This window comes from Diplotaxodon limnothrissa, linkage group LG7, assembly GCF_057381915.1.
Source record: "Diplotaxodon limnothrissa isolate DT_005_m linkage group LG7, D_limnothrissa_male_GT1.1, whole genome shotgun sequence".
NCBI lineage: Eukaryota > Metazoa > Chordata > Actinopteri > Cichliformes > Cichlidae > Diplotaxodon > Diplotaxodon limnothrissa.
Window position 1 is genome coordinate 68,272,205 of NC_140602.1, and position 15,845 is coordinate 68,288,049.

At 41.8% G+C, this 15,845-nt stretch overlaps 1 protein-coding gene across 1 annotated transcript in view; it reads right to left on the reverse strand.

Annotated features, from left to right (window-relative positions):
• The window catches only part of plcg2 (phospholipase C, gamma 2), a 48,141-nt gene extending 41,646 nt beyond the window's left edge, over nucleotides 1-6,495 (reverse strand). The window contains exon 1 of the mRNA XM_085358803.1: nucleotides 6,462-6,495. The gene's annotated coding sequence lies outside the window, so the exon portion shown is untranslated. The remainder of the gene's footprint in view (nucleotides 1-6,461) is intronic.
• Between the last annotated feature and the right edge of the window lie 9,350 nt (nucleotides 6,496-15,845).

Sequence of the window (15,845 nt, forward strand, 5' to 3'; positions counted from 1 at the left end):
GTGGTTGTCTGTAAACTAGGCCACTGTGGCCTCAGCAACTCAGAAAGTTGCTGAGTTCAGCACGTGCACTGAAGAGGCTGAAGGATCCAGCTCATCCTCAGCAAAGACGTGTTGGTTAATATCAATATTTGCAGTGAGGTACCAGCTAAAGTCTAAAGCAACTTGTTTAAGATGCTGTGGAACAAAAGAATCATTTACGGGTGATTAACAGCAGATATACAGAGATGCATGTTACAGAAAGAGCATGAAGATTTGCACCTTGAAGATGACACATCAGCCTGAGGTGCTGGGTGAGGTGCAACACGCGCTACAGCTCTTTAAATCATACAGACGTCAAACTTCCTTTATGCTTTTTTCTTGTACTCCACAAAAGGATTGTTGTCTCTGTAACAGTTTCATTTTTGCCTGTGCAACGTTTCGCTTCAGAAGTGTCATTTAGAATCTAAAAAAGCTTCAGTCTATTTTCTTATTTGGTGTTTTTCTGCTCGTAGTTAGAGTGCAGTTTTGTTCTGACCGAGCTAACGCTGAGCCGTATGTATGTATGTATATAGAACAGCTGGTTGCTTAATGTGCCACACTCTCAAATCTAGCAGTTTTTTTTTAACTTGGCTGCAGGCTGAGAAATGCCTCCTCTCACTTTCTAGCAGCAACACCTGCAGGCAGTGAATGCGCCGCAGCAGCAGAGGAAGGAGGACAGATGTCCGTGTCCGTCGGTCTTTCTAAGCTCTACACTCGGCGTTTTTACTGGATTGAATTATCCCTAACATGAACTGTATGGCTATTGTCTTAATATTTGGGTATTTATCACAAGTCAAATCATTTCTGCAGTATAGGACAACGTTATCTCACATCTTCCTCAAAACCCCACAGGCCTACGCAGAGGTGATGCATTCATAATTTGGCTGCATTACTGAGTCTGTGGCTCACTTTAATCCACTCACTTGTGCCATAAAAGAAAGTTAGAATAATGAGTCTGTTTACATGCAACCCAAATATGAATGAAAAGCACCAGAGAAACAAAAACCCCATTTAAACAGTAATGAAAACAACTTTAGCTACGCATGTTTTTAAGAAAAGAGTAGAACAAACTGACATCTTCAGCTTGTTTAGTCTGAGGACTAACAGTGCAGATCTAATGGCATTCGCTTCACTGCAGCAATATATATGAAACCTGATTTTAAAGAGCTGAAGCGGCAAAAACAAAAAAACTTAATTTCGACTCATTTATTCAAATAAGTTTAACTGTTGAAGCTTTACGATAAACACATGAAAGAGATTTGATATTATTATTATTTATCTCCTCACACAGTTGCTAAATTGTTTAGGGCTGTCAAACTCCAGGCCTCGAGGGCCGGTGTCCTGCAGGCTTTAGATCTCACCCTGTTTCAACACACCTGAATCAAATGATCAGTTCATTAGCAGACTTCTGGAGAACTTCAGGACATGTTAAGGAGGCAATTTAACCATTTAAATCAGCTGTGATGGATCAAGGACACATCTAAAACCCTCGAGGCCTGGAGTTGGACACCTGTGGTTTAGCCTCTTTTAGCTCATTGCTTCTTTAACAATTACACATATATGAACTTTGGATCAAACAGTTTTAAAATGCATTTAAAAAAGAAAAGAAAAAAAACCCCACCAAATATGCAGAATGTTACTTTGCTCTTTTCTTTTTGCAAACATCTGTATAAATGATAATAAATATGTGACATCACGCTACCAGCTGATACGAGATTTAACAAATTATTTACAGTTTGTTCATTTTGGGGGCTTTTTTCTACATTAACGTCCTTAACGAGTTTGTAGTGCAGTTTGAACAGTTATTTACCTTATTGAATTACATTTTAATATTAAAAATTAAAAAGTGTATTTTTCTTTTCTAAAACTAAAAAAAAGGAACTTTTTCAGTAATATTTCACATGTATTTAAATTGTTATATATTTGAACAGTAATAACCTGTTACTGTAAGGTGGATAACAAAGTCACAATAATAAATTAATCAGCTGTACTCAGTAAGTATCCCATGCTAACACAATCTGAAAACGTATCTCCATATTAAAGAGCTCCAAACAGCATTATTATCACTTTTAGATCATTCTTTTAACCTTGAAGAAGAGGTCAAAGGTCAAATATGACATGCTATGTTAAATCTTTTTATGGTGCTTCCTACATGTTGCTCTGTCCACGCAGTTTTGATCTTGTAAGGATCATAGTTTCTAATTTAAAAGGCTTTTTGTAAATTTTCCACCAATAAATCGTTGAGCGGGCCGTGAAGATCTCCATGGATGGAAGCCAAATTTTATCAGAAGTCATTCAAAACATTTCATGGACTTGCACGCACACGTGCGAACACTTTCAAGGACAGGACGTCGTCGGCGTGGGTAATCGGGGCAGACCGGGGGACTGAAGCCTGGCCTCTCTGTTCACGCAGAGAACAAATGGTAAGCGTTAAAAATTCTATTTTTCTTGCAGAAATCTTTTGCAGAGCCATTTCCTACGGCTGCCACACAGATTTGAACTTTTCAAACAGCAAAAAGTTTACTTTTTGACAAATTTAGCTACAACACTGAGATTAGTCAGTCTGCTTAAACTTTCCAGTTAACCTGATGAAACACTTTACATTATGTTGTAAGTACTGACTCAAGGCGGCTGTTTTACTGCTCATCACATATTTGGGAAATTATTTGGAATATCAAAAAAACTAAATATTCCAGTTAATTACTTGCTGCAGTATTTACAAACCGATTGCACACACTTACACACACACAGTTCACAGGACGGTGTCAGTGAATAATAAGGATCAATATTAACCATTTAAGCAAACACTGCCATAGTGAAGTAAAATGATTATTAGCAGCTGGAGCAGCGTGTTTCTGTGAACATCAACAGTGAGTTTAGATCCACGAGGTGGACGCGAACATTACTGTTGGTGTTTGTTTGCATTTCGCCATCTCCCTCCTGCCAGCCAACAATGTATTCATTCAACTTCAACAGACATCTACGGCCAAAGGCTGTGAGAAAAAAGGAACAAGAGAACAGGCTAGACCCGTTAGCCCCATCAATACGATCAAGAGGACGTGCATGAAAATGTTCTCCGCATATCTGCCCTTAAAAGAAGCAGCGATACAGATACGGTGACTCTGGGGTCTGTCGTTTAGTTTTAACGTCTCTGCAGGTGCTTTACTTTCACAGACGGCTGTGTTAGCGCTCCACAGAGCTACAGCTACGTCGTTGCATTGGTTTTTCAGTGAAATGAAAAGGACAAGGAAGGTTATGAGACTACGAGCTGTAGGACACACGTCTGCTGAATGAAGGCAACGTGCAGCTATTTATGGTCCATTTGAGTCTTTTTCTGGTAATTTGGTGTCTCATTGTTTCTCATGGCAACCCAAACAGAAATCTTATTTTCAGTCCTTGAATTTCTTTAGAATTTGTTCATGTCTTGTTGAAGTCATTTGCCTCTCATAGAAGATGATTTGTGTCTCCATCTGGATATTTATACTATATTTATACAAAAATAGGCGCGCTATGAGCAAGAAGAATGAAAGACAAAAGACTCAAAAATGACCACAACGCATGCACAATGAACAAATAGCATAAAATACATAGCAACTCTGCACATAAGGCCCCAAAAGAGAGACACGAAATGAGGAAAAATAGACTAATATGACAAAAAAGACAAAAGAAGCAAAACTGCAGAGACACAGGACAGACAAAATCATTAGGAGGCAAAAAGACCCAAACGAAATACAAAAAGGGCAAAAGGTGACACAGTGTGGCAAAAAGGACTTCAAACCACAAAAGCAAGAGACACAAAATGACAAATGATACACAAAAAGAAACAGATGCAAAATGACCCTCAAAGAGCCAAAGAATGACCGTAGATGGACACAATAATTAAAGCAATACACAACAACCAAAAACAAAACAGACACAGTGTGAACTCAAACTGATCAAAAGCAATGCAAAGAGGAAGAAAAGGAACCAGGAAATTGAGAAACAATTTGAGACACAAGATGATGATCAAGATGCAAACTGAAGAGAAAATTATGTTTAGAGATTCCTGAATAAATGTGACAAATTTGTCTGTGATATACTTCACCTCTGCAGTCAACAGAATGGAAGAAAACTTCAGTTGCTCAGAAAATCCTTAAATTACAACTCCTCATACAAACGTTGGTGATCATAAAGGGGAATCTAGATGTCGCTGCTCATCTGGCTCACGATCCGTGTGTGAAGCACAAACAGAGAGTGATGCGTTCTTTAGGTTTGGTGAGAGAGAATGACAGAGACAAACCGGTGACCTCGTGTTAGACCCATTACATGAACACTGAATGCAAACTTGATTCAATTCTGACCCATATTGTAGGACAAATAACGATTCTTGTGAGTTTTGGACAGGTAGACGGCATCTGTGATGAGCTGAAAATGTGCAGTAGAACTCACATTCTGGGGTTTATTGTGTTTGTTTTTTATCTTTTCCCATGCAGGAAAGCCTTTATTCACATAACTCTGGACAAGATGGACATTTGAGTGCAACACCATCAGGGGTAAAATGGTCCCAGCACAACTGGGATTTACAGAAATACGTCTACATCTTGTCGCTGTGGACAAAGGGGCAGAGATACAGATCTGAGGGACAGCTACTAACGTGAGAAACTCGTGTTCGTGCTGTGCACTTGTTGGTCCTTCAGCTTCATCCCTGCCACAGAGAAGATAAATGTCACGACATACAGAGACCTTGGTGGTGTTGTGAAACTGAAAACAGTGGAAACTGTCCACCGTCTCTGCTTCTAACCATGCCTCTTTGATCTTTGTTGTTTTTTGTGCTTTTTTATCATTGTGGTAAAGTCTTCTATGGTCGTTCCCTTTCCTGTTTAACCTTTACAGCCAATCAGCGTTTAACGAAGGCAATGCTGCGCTGGCTTTTTGGAAGAGTGTGTGCAAGTATTTCCCGCAGCTTGCGTGCTGGTTGAATTCCTGTAATCCTTCACTCCACGTAGCCAAAGATCTCCAAAACAGTCTTTGTAAGGAGCTCCCTCTGCATCTACAGACCCCACAGGTTTGCCAGTAAAAGTCTGAGCACTGATTCTGAACAGTTCTCTGGTTTGAATTTGCACCGCCTCAGTGATGCTCTTAGCAAGTTCAGTCGCCCATGCCTGTGATCAGCCAACCACACCAAGCAGGGGCCATGTTGTCTGACACGAGTGCCTTGCACAGCTGGAAATTCAACATTTTTTTTTTCCATTTAAAATCAGAAATCGGCCCTAAATAGAATAAAACTTGTTTAGCAGCAGTGAACGTGCTGCTGAGGAAACATCTAATGCAGAAAACACAATCCTGTGCCAAAGACCTTTTCAGAAAAGAAAAAGCACACTGCTCCTGGTGTGGTGATGCCAGTATTGCCACACAGGCATGAAAAGACCTGAATTGTGAATTAGTTGTTTGAATGGTGAAGATGTAAAGCTTTGTGCCTTTCCACTGAGATCCAAAGACAGCAGAGTCACTGAATGTGGGAAACATAGACGCTATTACTCCTGTTTTAAAGATGGATTGCTAACTTGAGGAGGAAAAAAAACCAAAATAATATTTTAGTTATTTGACAGTTTTTTAAGGACGTATTGTTCTCATAATGTGCTTTACTTAAAGATACTGACATTACGGGTTATGGTGCTGTGATTTTAATGGTCTGGCACACTTGAGAAAGAGGCATGAACTAAAATAACGTGCACACCCTGATTTAAATCAGGTCTTCTGCACAGATCACTTAAAATTGCCTAAAAATACAACCACATTATGAGATAATCTCATTACAGTTATTCATGCAAGACATTTTTAGCAGAGCAACTAATCTGCGACCTCTTAATATTCAATAACTAACCTTCCAGCAGTGAAACTGACGTAAAACGACCAACAAAGACAAAAAGCACACAAATAACCCCAAACAAGGCAGGAGAAGAAGCAACAACAAGGAAATGCAATATCACACAAAAACGACTTTTATGGAATAGAACAAGTCTCACAAAAGTGGCGCAAAACTACAATAAAATGGCACAACAGCTACACAAAGCCCCACACTAAAGCCGCAGAGGGCCCCGTGTCTATTATCCTGACCAACACAGTGAAGTTTGAAGTATTGGAATTAAATATGGGTGAAACTCTTCCACGTGGACCCAACGGTTCACCTCAAAACTAGTTCCCCATAGAAGAAATGTAAAGTGCGCCGTGCGTGAAGGCTTTCGGAGGTACCGGTCCCGCTCTGACACGGAGTTGCCTCCACGCTGAGCCGCCTGGTCAGACACATCCTCTGCAGCCCCGCACACACTGCTGCAGCTGCCGCCAGCAAAAAGCGGATTTCCCCTCAGCCAGCTGAACTGTGTCACACCGCGGTCGCTAGAAAACTGACACCAAAAACAGAAAAGAAGGAAAAAAAATAAAGAAAAGTAAAGTGTCCGGCTTACCTTGTGAGTGAAATCGATTCCTTACAGCTCCCAAAGTCGCCGCTCGTTTGTTTTCTATCTAATCATGATTTGAGAGTTTTGAAGTGAAACAGGAGAGGATGTAGAGCGCTGACAAAAAGGCCACCCGCAAAACGGCCAGTTCCTCTATCCGCGTGTGTGTACAAGGAAGTAAAAGTTAACTTGCATTATAGCCCGCAAGTTATAAAAAAGTCCGGAAGCAAGGACGGTATCTATGCAAAGTACGAGAGGGCAGTGAGCTGCAGGATGAGCGCTTCTGATGCTCAGGCTTGTGTTTTCACATAAAAGTCGTAAAAGGTCGTTTATAACACGTTTCTCTGTGTGTTGGAGTCTTCTCACAGTCTCACGCGCTCATGTAAACACGCACACAGCTGTTTGACCTACGAGTGTCAACTAACAGGGGCGTTTCCAGGTTTTTTATTAACGGGTGGCACAACAGGGAGATGCGCGGGGGGGGGGGGGGGGGGGATTAATTATATCAGAATAAATACAAAAACAAACAAAGTGGAAACTGTTTAAAAATTCACAGATTTATGGGAATAATAATGAGAAGAAAATTACTGCGCTGGGATTACCAGGGCGTAACGGCAGGAAGGCACCTAGCAAGCCTTTGTTTTAAAAAATTAGCATCAGATTTCAATTGTCTGGATACACTTATTGGGGATTGAACTTTAATTCCAGACAAAATGATTTTGTCTACTCTGTACTACGGGCAGTAGTGGTTTTTAGGCGACACGGGCGGTTGCCCAGGGTGGCATCGTGGTGGGGGGCGGCATCACGGGCATCGGCAAAAAAAAAAAAAATGCTCGTACTTGTGCTGCCCCGACGTCAGCCAGTGCATATTGGGAATGGCATTGGCACCGATCAGTTTTTGTCAGGTTAGGGCTGTGTGCAGACAGGAGTGGTGGTAAGGAGGACCCAAAGCGCAGACGCTCAGAGGCAAGAGTGTACTTCAAAACAGCTTTAATGCTAAACTCAAACAGTAACAAAAACCGAGACGCCAAAATAAACTTACACAGCAAGATGACGGTAGATCACCAACCAGACACAAAGAAACACAGGGCTTAAATACACAGAGGGAGCAATCAGGGAATGGGTAACAGGAGGGAAACACAGCTGGGGCAAATCAGGCAAAACCAGACGCATTTACATGAGAGACAGACTTTCAAAGTAAAACAGGAAACATAACACAGACTGAGCTAAAGACACAGACTCGCATGCAGGCACTGCAACAGAGGGAACAGAGGCATGGGACCAGGGCAGACAGACACTGACTGGACACGGGGTTATAGCAACTAAGGATACACAGAGACGCCAACTAGACAAGGGGATACAGCTGACAGGGGAGACAGAGCAACTAGAGAAGACAGAGACATAAACCATAAGACAGAACTCAAAGAAACCAAAGACTAGAAATGATAAATAATATAATAAACTCAAAAACCCTGGGTCAACGACCCAGGCATCCTAACAGTTTTCTATCGCCCTTTTGCTGGGAGTAAGGGCGCCCTCCCGTTTGCGAGGTGCGCCTGCTGCTTGCAGCGCAGAGAGGAGAGGGCGGGGCGGCGGGGGATTCTCTGACCGGCTGGAGCAGCATCTAATAACCAACTCGCAAAATAAAACAAAATAAAAACAAACCAACAAACACGAAAACACCAGACATCATGATACAGACTTATCATTTGCACCGATGTTTTTTTGAAACTCTATACACAAAAAGTGAGCGCGAGAGCCCTCGGTGCGCCTGCTCGCTGCTGAAGTCAAAGTAAACTTTATTGTCATCTCCGCTACAGTCCAGTATATAGAGAGACGAGATGACGAGGCTCCAGTTACAGCAGTGCAAGTAAACAAACAATAAATATAAAATGAGTAAGAAAATAAATATACACTTTAGGACTCGGGGTAAAGGGATCAATAACAATTTAAAATTCATAATTTACAGTTTGATGATTTAAAGTCTCACACACAACCTGTCGAAAGGGGAGGGGGGCCGGCTGCTTCCAAATAGAGCACATTTCATTCATAATGATGTAAATCCAAGCCCATCATGTATTCATGATTTGAATCCTGGGTTGTGTGAAATCTCAGAAATGCACCCAAGAAAAAGTGAATCTGTGAACTAAGGTGTAGGTGTGTTAGATCATGTTGTGGTGATGCTTGGGTTGGGGGATCTGTGTTCATACTGGAGTGCAAAATTAAAACCAATGGAAGATGGACAAGAAAAGTTCAAAGCCATCAGGTGCTCAGTTTAGAAAAAAGGCTGTGGACCATTAACCAATGTTCGCCCTTGATGGCAGAGTGCGGCACCTGGAGCCAGGAACAAGCTTGCAAAGAGCATGCACATTTTTTGCCGCCTGGGCACACACAAATTAATTGGGAGACGCAGACTGATGCAACAAAAACCAGTAAGCAGGGTGTACACTATAGTCTATATAACACAGGAGTGTTAGGCTATTATGTACACGTTGGCAAGTTGTCTGAAACAAATGAGCGTGCTGTGTGTGCAACAGTGCGGCAAACATTACTCGTCCTTTTATTTAATGCACAAGTAGTGCTGGTCATTATCTGGTAGCTAACTGGGTAAGGGTGCCATGGCTCTGTAGCTTTGTCTACTGTTATTGGGAACATATTTAGTTTCAAAGGAAGTTACGGGGCTTTCCCTCCTTTGTAGAGGGCTTATATTTCACCAAAACTATCTAATATGCATATTCACACACATTATTATAATTATCATATTCTTTTTTTTCTTTAAAAGAGTGTTTTAAAGAAAATACATTAAGAAACGGATTATTTTATATATATATATAGATATATATATATATATCTATATATATATATAAAACACCCAGCACGCCCCTGCGGGCGGTTTATCCTTCAAGCTCGGGTCCTCTACCAGAGGCCTGGGAGCTTGAGGGTCCTACGCAGTATCTTAGCTGTTCCCAGGACTGCGCTCTTCTGGACAGAGATCTCCGATGTTGTTCCCGGGATCTGCTGGAGCCACTCGCCTAGCTTGGGAGTCACCGCACCTAGTGCTCCGATTACCACGGGGACCACCGTTACCTTCACCCTCCACATCCTCTCGAGCTCTTCTCTGAGCCCTTGGTATTTCTCCAGCTTCTCGTGTTCCTTCTTCCTGATATTGCTGTCATTCGGAACCGCTACATCGATCACTACGGCCGTCTTCTTCTGTTTGTCTACCACCACTATGTCCGGTTGGTTAGCCACCACCATTTTGTCCGTCTGTATCTGGAAGTCCCACAGGATCTTAGCTCGGTCATTCTCCACCACCCTTGGGGGCATCTCCCATTTTGACCTCGGGACTTCCAGGTTATACTCGGCACAGATGTTCCTGTACACTATGCCGGCCACTTGGTTATGGCGTTCCATGTATGCCTTGCCTGCTAGCATCTTGCACCCTGCTGTTATGTGCTGGATTGTCTCTGGGGCATCTTTACACAGCCTGCACCTGGGGTCTTGCCTGGTGTGATAGACCCCAGCCTCTATGGATCTTGTGCTCAGAGCTTGTTCTTGTGCTGCCATGATTAGTGCCTCTGTGCTGTCTTTCAGTCCAGCTTTGTCCAGCCACTGGTAGGATTTCTGGATATCAGCCACCTCCTCTATCTGCCGGTGGTACATACCGTGCAGGGGCCTGTCCTTCCATGATGGTTCCCCGTCTCCCTCCTCATATATATAAGGACGTATTGTTCTCATAATGTGCTTTACTTAAAGATACTGACATTAGATTAGATTAGATAGAACTTTATTACGGGTTATGGTGCTGTGATTTTAATGGTCTGGCACACTTGAGAAAGAGGCATGAACTAAAATAACGTGCACACCCTGATTTAAATCAGGTCTCCTGCACAGATCACTTAAAATTGCCTAAAAATACAACCACATTATCAGGTTATGGCGTTTTGTCATCAGCATTTTGTCATATATATATATATATATATATATATATATATATATATATATATATATATATATATATATATATAATTTTTATTTTATTTTTTTTTAAATATGACAAAATGCTGATTTTACAGCAGCAAAATTATTTAATCTCTGCAGTTTAAACATTAAATAAGCTTTCTGCCTGCATTGAGTGGCTAGTCATACAAGTGGAATCATTAAAAATGCTTCCACTTGTATGGTGAGTCTGAACTTTGTTTTTCAACTCGGTCCATCACAAAAGGTAATGCAGCAAATTTATTTTGAATTGAATGATTTATATAATTCAGAATTAACATTATATCAATATATCAAATAATACTGCTGAAATATAATAGTGCAAAAGTAACACGACAAAACTCTGCTCAGACTGTGAATCTTATATAGTGATTTCCCAGAGCACTCTATAGAACATGCCCTAGTCACTTTCTCTAAACTGAGTGCTTCCTAACTCCATTCACACTCCAACGGATGCACCAGAGAGCAACTGGGGTTAGTATCTTGCAGGCATGCAGACTGGAGCAGCCAGGGATCGAACCACTAACCTTCCAATCAGTAGGTGACCTGCTCTACCTCCTGAGCTACAGCCACCAAGTGGTAAACATGAGTAAACCGTCACTAGGTTTTGGATAAAGTGTGCACTCACAAACCTGTCAAAACTGAATTTGAAACGTTGGCTACCACAGCAGTATAGTATTGCAACATGGCATTTGGGTCTTCTAACTAAAATAGGAACATAAATAGTGGAGCATTGCCAGACCTGGCCCACATCTGGTTGACATACACCCTGCCATGACACCAGTCAGTCAGAAGTGCCAGCTTGATGCCGGACCCGAACCAGACCTGTTTTCTATGAGCCTGGGCTACATAAACCAAACCACAATCAGGCCAGATGTGGCATACGATCACATAAACAGTGCCATCTACACCAGGCCTGGCCCATATCTGGATGACATATCACTTACCATGCCACCAGTCAGCCAGCAGTGCTGGCTTGACACCAGATCCGGGCCAGGCCTGTCTGCTATGTGGGATATAGTGCTGCAGAACTGTGCACCTCCTCATTCTTTTCCCACATGTTTGCACTGAGTAGGAGATGCTCTGTATCCCATTGTACACGTGTACAGTGACAATATTATTCTAGCATACATTTTTAAAATAAAAGTGGAATCTAGCCACAACAGTCTGATTGTGAAATGCAAAGCAGGCATTTTTTTTTATCATCATGAAAAATCGTTTTTGACTGTTTCTGCAGCTACAGACCACAAATCTTACTCTTTATCTAAACCCCTGTAACTCAGATCCTACTAAAGTGAAAGTACATTCGTTTTTTCATTTCTTGCTTTAAACATCTTATATACACGCTGGCCACACGTTGGGCTGGTGTTGGAAACACAGATTTGGGTCCATGTTGCCATGTTAGCATCACACAGTTGCTGCAGATTTGTCAGCTGGACACCCATAATGCAAATCTCCTATTTCAAAACATCCCAGGTTTTCTGCTGGACTGATCTGAGTTCAGTGAACCCAATGTTGTGTTTGAGGTAGCTGAGCGCTGTGACACGGTATGTCATCCTGCTGGAAGCAGTCATCAGAGGACACGGTCGTAGTAAAGAGATGGACATGATCGACAATTCTCAGGCAGGCAGTGGTGTTTGAACGATGCTCAGTTGGTACTAATATTTTACTGAAAATGTGCAAACTGTAGTCTCGGTTTCTCAGTTTGGTCTTCTGCTGCTGTGTCTTGTGCATTCAGAGATGCTCTTCTGCACATCTTGGTTGTAAAGAATCTTTATTGGTGTTATTTTTGCCTTCCAGTCAGCTCAAAGCGTTCTCCTCATACATCTGACATCAAGGTGTTTACACCCGCTCACTGGATGCTTTTACCTTCTTCAGGTGATACTCTGTGAACCTCCTCTATAAAAGAAGGATGTGAGGAAAAATCTGGCACCAACACTCATGTCACATTTTGGTCACCTTGACCATGTCAGCACACCTGAGTTGCTGCGATGTGATTGGTTGATTGGTCGTCTTAAAAAGCAGTTGAACAGGTGTATCTGACGAAGTGGCTGCTCACCGGATGTGAGTGAAAAATTATTAAAAACCCGGGATGTCGTAGGCATTTGTTTCACCTGCGTTAGTCATAGTTCCAAACTCCAAAGAAGGATCATGAGTATTTTCACTCGCTGAAACGTCCTGGAAGCATTTGTTCATCAAATGTTTTATAAATATCTTTTAAAAAAGGGCAGCACAGCCTCATTTCCTTTACTCTGCATTTATAGTCGGCCTATTTTCAGAGAGGAAATTTCCCGCTGCTTCTTCTGAGCAAAGAATGATTATTTACAGCTGAATTTCCTTTTAAGTGAATAAAACAGTAAATGTAATATGTCCTTTGATAGCAAGTTAAGTTTGAGGTTTACTAGGTGACATCAGAACTATAGAAAAGTCAGCATGTGTGCGGATCAGGATGAAGAGAATAAAAACCCTGCTCTGCCAGACAAAGAAGAAAAAGCTACAAAGATGAATATTTTAGAAAATATGACGACACAGTCAAATATTTTACAAAGCCTACAGGGACATTTTAATCGCCCAAGTTGGAGAAAATATTCCAAAGAGTGTAAAATATGAAATGATCCCAGATTACGTTCATTTCTGGGAATATAATATTTAAATCTTTTCCTTACACAAATACAATAAACATAAATGTTTATGGGCCCAGAGCCGTCATGCTGCTGTTTGAAGTGCTGTCAGATTATCTGATAGATTTGCATGTGTAACTTGTCTCAGTAATTTGCATGATAGCGAGAGAGGAGCGGGCGAGATGGGAGGAGGTGAACACAGAGCCACTGATCAGCTGTTTGTATTAGCAGTTATTCGTCTGTGCGTCGTGCCGGCGGACATAAAGTCACATTCGAGCAAAAGTGAGAAGTGGGTCAAAGTAGCTACAATAAAGTGTACATACAGAAAATAACCAATAAATAATGAATACACCAGATTTCAGAGCTCATGTTGCTAACACTTGCTATGCTAACTCACACAGTCTAATTTGTTCCAGCTGAGTGAACAAAATCTGCACCGTGCACTTTTTTAACAGCTGACTGAACTCTGTGGTCACTAATAAAGAAATAACATTAAGCTGCTTTTCTGTGTCTTCACATCCATCAACCGTATTAATGCAACATTACCGATTTCCTGTTTGTGCAGCTGAACACATGAACACATTATATTAACACATATACACAGCATATCGACTGGTGTGTAACAGAAGTGGATTTCCTAAAGCTGCTCGTGGATCAAGTGGCTCTACAGCGACGAAAAGACAGGTTGTGTTTGTCCTGAGCTGAAAATAAAAGGTTGAGGGCTGTTTCCCATAAACTGTTCAGTGAAGTGAGATTTACAGAGTGCTGGGACAGAGGAAGGCTATCAGCTGCACCTCTGTACAACACGTCTGTTAGTTCTTCAGTTACTGATCCCTAAAGGTTATATTGGGGGATGTTTTTAGGGGAAGCATTTGCCTACATTTACATGTAAGGCTGAGCTGTGACACACTAGACTGTGGTTACAATTGTGGGGTGTGGCAAAAATAAGAGGCCTAAAAGAGGCCTGTGTCTACAACTGAGCCAGATGTCTGGCTGCTGATGGTAAGACCCAGCCATTTTTTGGGAATGTCAATTCAGTTAAGCGGGTGTGAATTAACTGGCTCGCTTAACAAACAGCTGAGCTCAGTCAGTGGCTCATTTGTCTTGTGGGCCTGATGTAGAGATCCCAATAGTCTCTCAGTTTACACCACCTCAGCTCAATGAGCTGGCGGCGACGTGAAGAAAAGGTTTCCTGGACTCTGCAATCCTGATCTTTATCAGCGTAACCACAGAACGAGTCAGTGCCAGAGCTGCTCAATCAAAGGTCTGCAGCACTGCCTAAATATGGATGATGGAAGATGGATGATATGTCACCACTTCCTTGCACTGTGCCAAAGAGAAGCTAGCGCGTCTTGTAAACGGGCGACTTCAGGTGATATCGGCTCAAACCTGCAATCATTTTGGTTGCAGCTGACATCACAAGCATGACATTGCAGGACACATGTCACTTCTAGTTTTGCTCCATCTTTAGACAACCTGAACATTTACAACGCTCGCCTTATTCTGCAGCACATGAATGAAGTCTGTGAGCAGAACTAACAAGCTCCGCCCACAGGACTGATAAAAGAAGCCAGAATGGAAACGCCGAAAACTCTCTGCTGATCCTCTCGTGGCCCCTCGAAGATGGCTCCAATGGTGAGTCTGAACTTTGAAGCCTCAAAGCCTTTGTCTGCTGCCAACTGTGGGTGGAAAGATAAGCTATCAGCTAATTCTTGGATAGCAAGCTGCACCCATAAACCTACTTGTGGTGTGGTCGTAATAACTGACTATCCCGACAGTCCTGGGACTAAAATTTATAGATGTCTGCCAAGTGGCAACCTCTGAAGAAGCATCTTAGTCACATGGTAGAGTGCACCGTACTTTATTATTCCTTGCGAGCTTATTGGGAACCATGACTGTGCTTTATTTATTAGGGGCTCAAACTAGTGACTGAGACAATAAATACACATCGGAAGTGTTTAGTAAGGACACAGATCCAGGGAGCTGGAGGATGTTTTCCCTCTACAGTCTGCAGACGTCATTCTGAGACTTTACCCTGCCCGGCCATCAGACAGAATGCAAGGTTAACACACTTCAGCTACATCTATCTTTTAAATACAGTCGAAGAATCAACCATGGAAGCATTTAAAGTAGCGAGCAGCACCCATCTTCACACACTGCTTCACCTTTCACACCGGAGCAGAGCAGCTGCTGCTGTAAACTGCTGCAAAAACAGCCTTTTAAATGAATAACAGCCAGTTAGTGCAACAAGTAAAGTGCTGCAGCTTCTCTGGATCAGCTCACTCTGCTGTTCATATGAGGAAGAAGGAAAATAACACCAAAAAAATCAAAAGTAAAGCATAAAAAAAGGCTTGAAATATTTCACTTTATAAGTAATATAATACAGATTAAATAGAGATTTATTGATCCTCTTGCTGATCAACCACAGACCTGCTCATCTGTCTAAAACACTGAAGCATAAAATCACACGCGACTTAAAAGATGAAATTCACAGTATCACATCTGCACAGACGCTACAGGCCTGCTGTGATGCAGCATTCCACAGTCTTTGTTTAAGCTGTTAATTACTCAGCTTATCTGCCCAGAATCCAAGTCAGGATTTGGACTTTGTGCTAACTGGTAAGGAATAGTAAATCCAGGAATGTGTCCAGTTTGTAAGACAGGTAATCAAAGTTTCTGTTTCTTGTCTTCATGAACTTTACTGGAAGGAAAAAGGAAGGAAAAAGAAGCTGTGATCGCCAGTGTTGTAAATTCCCTGAATTATTCCTCCAAG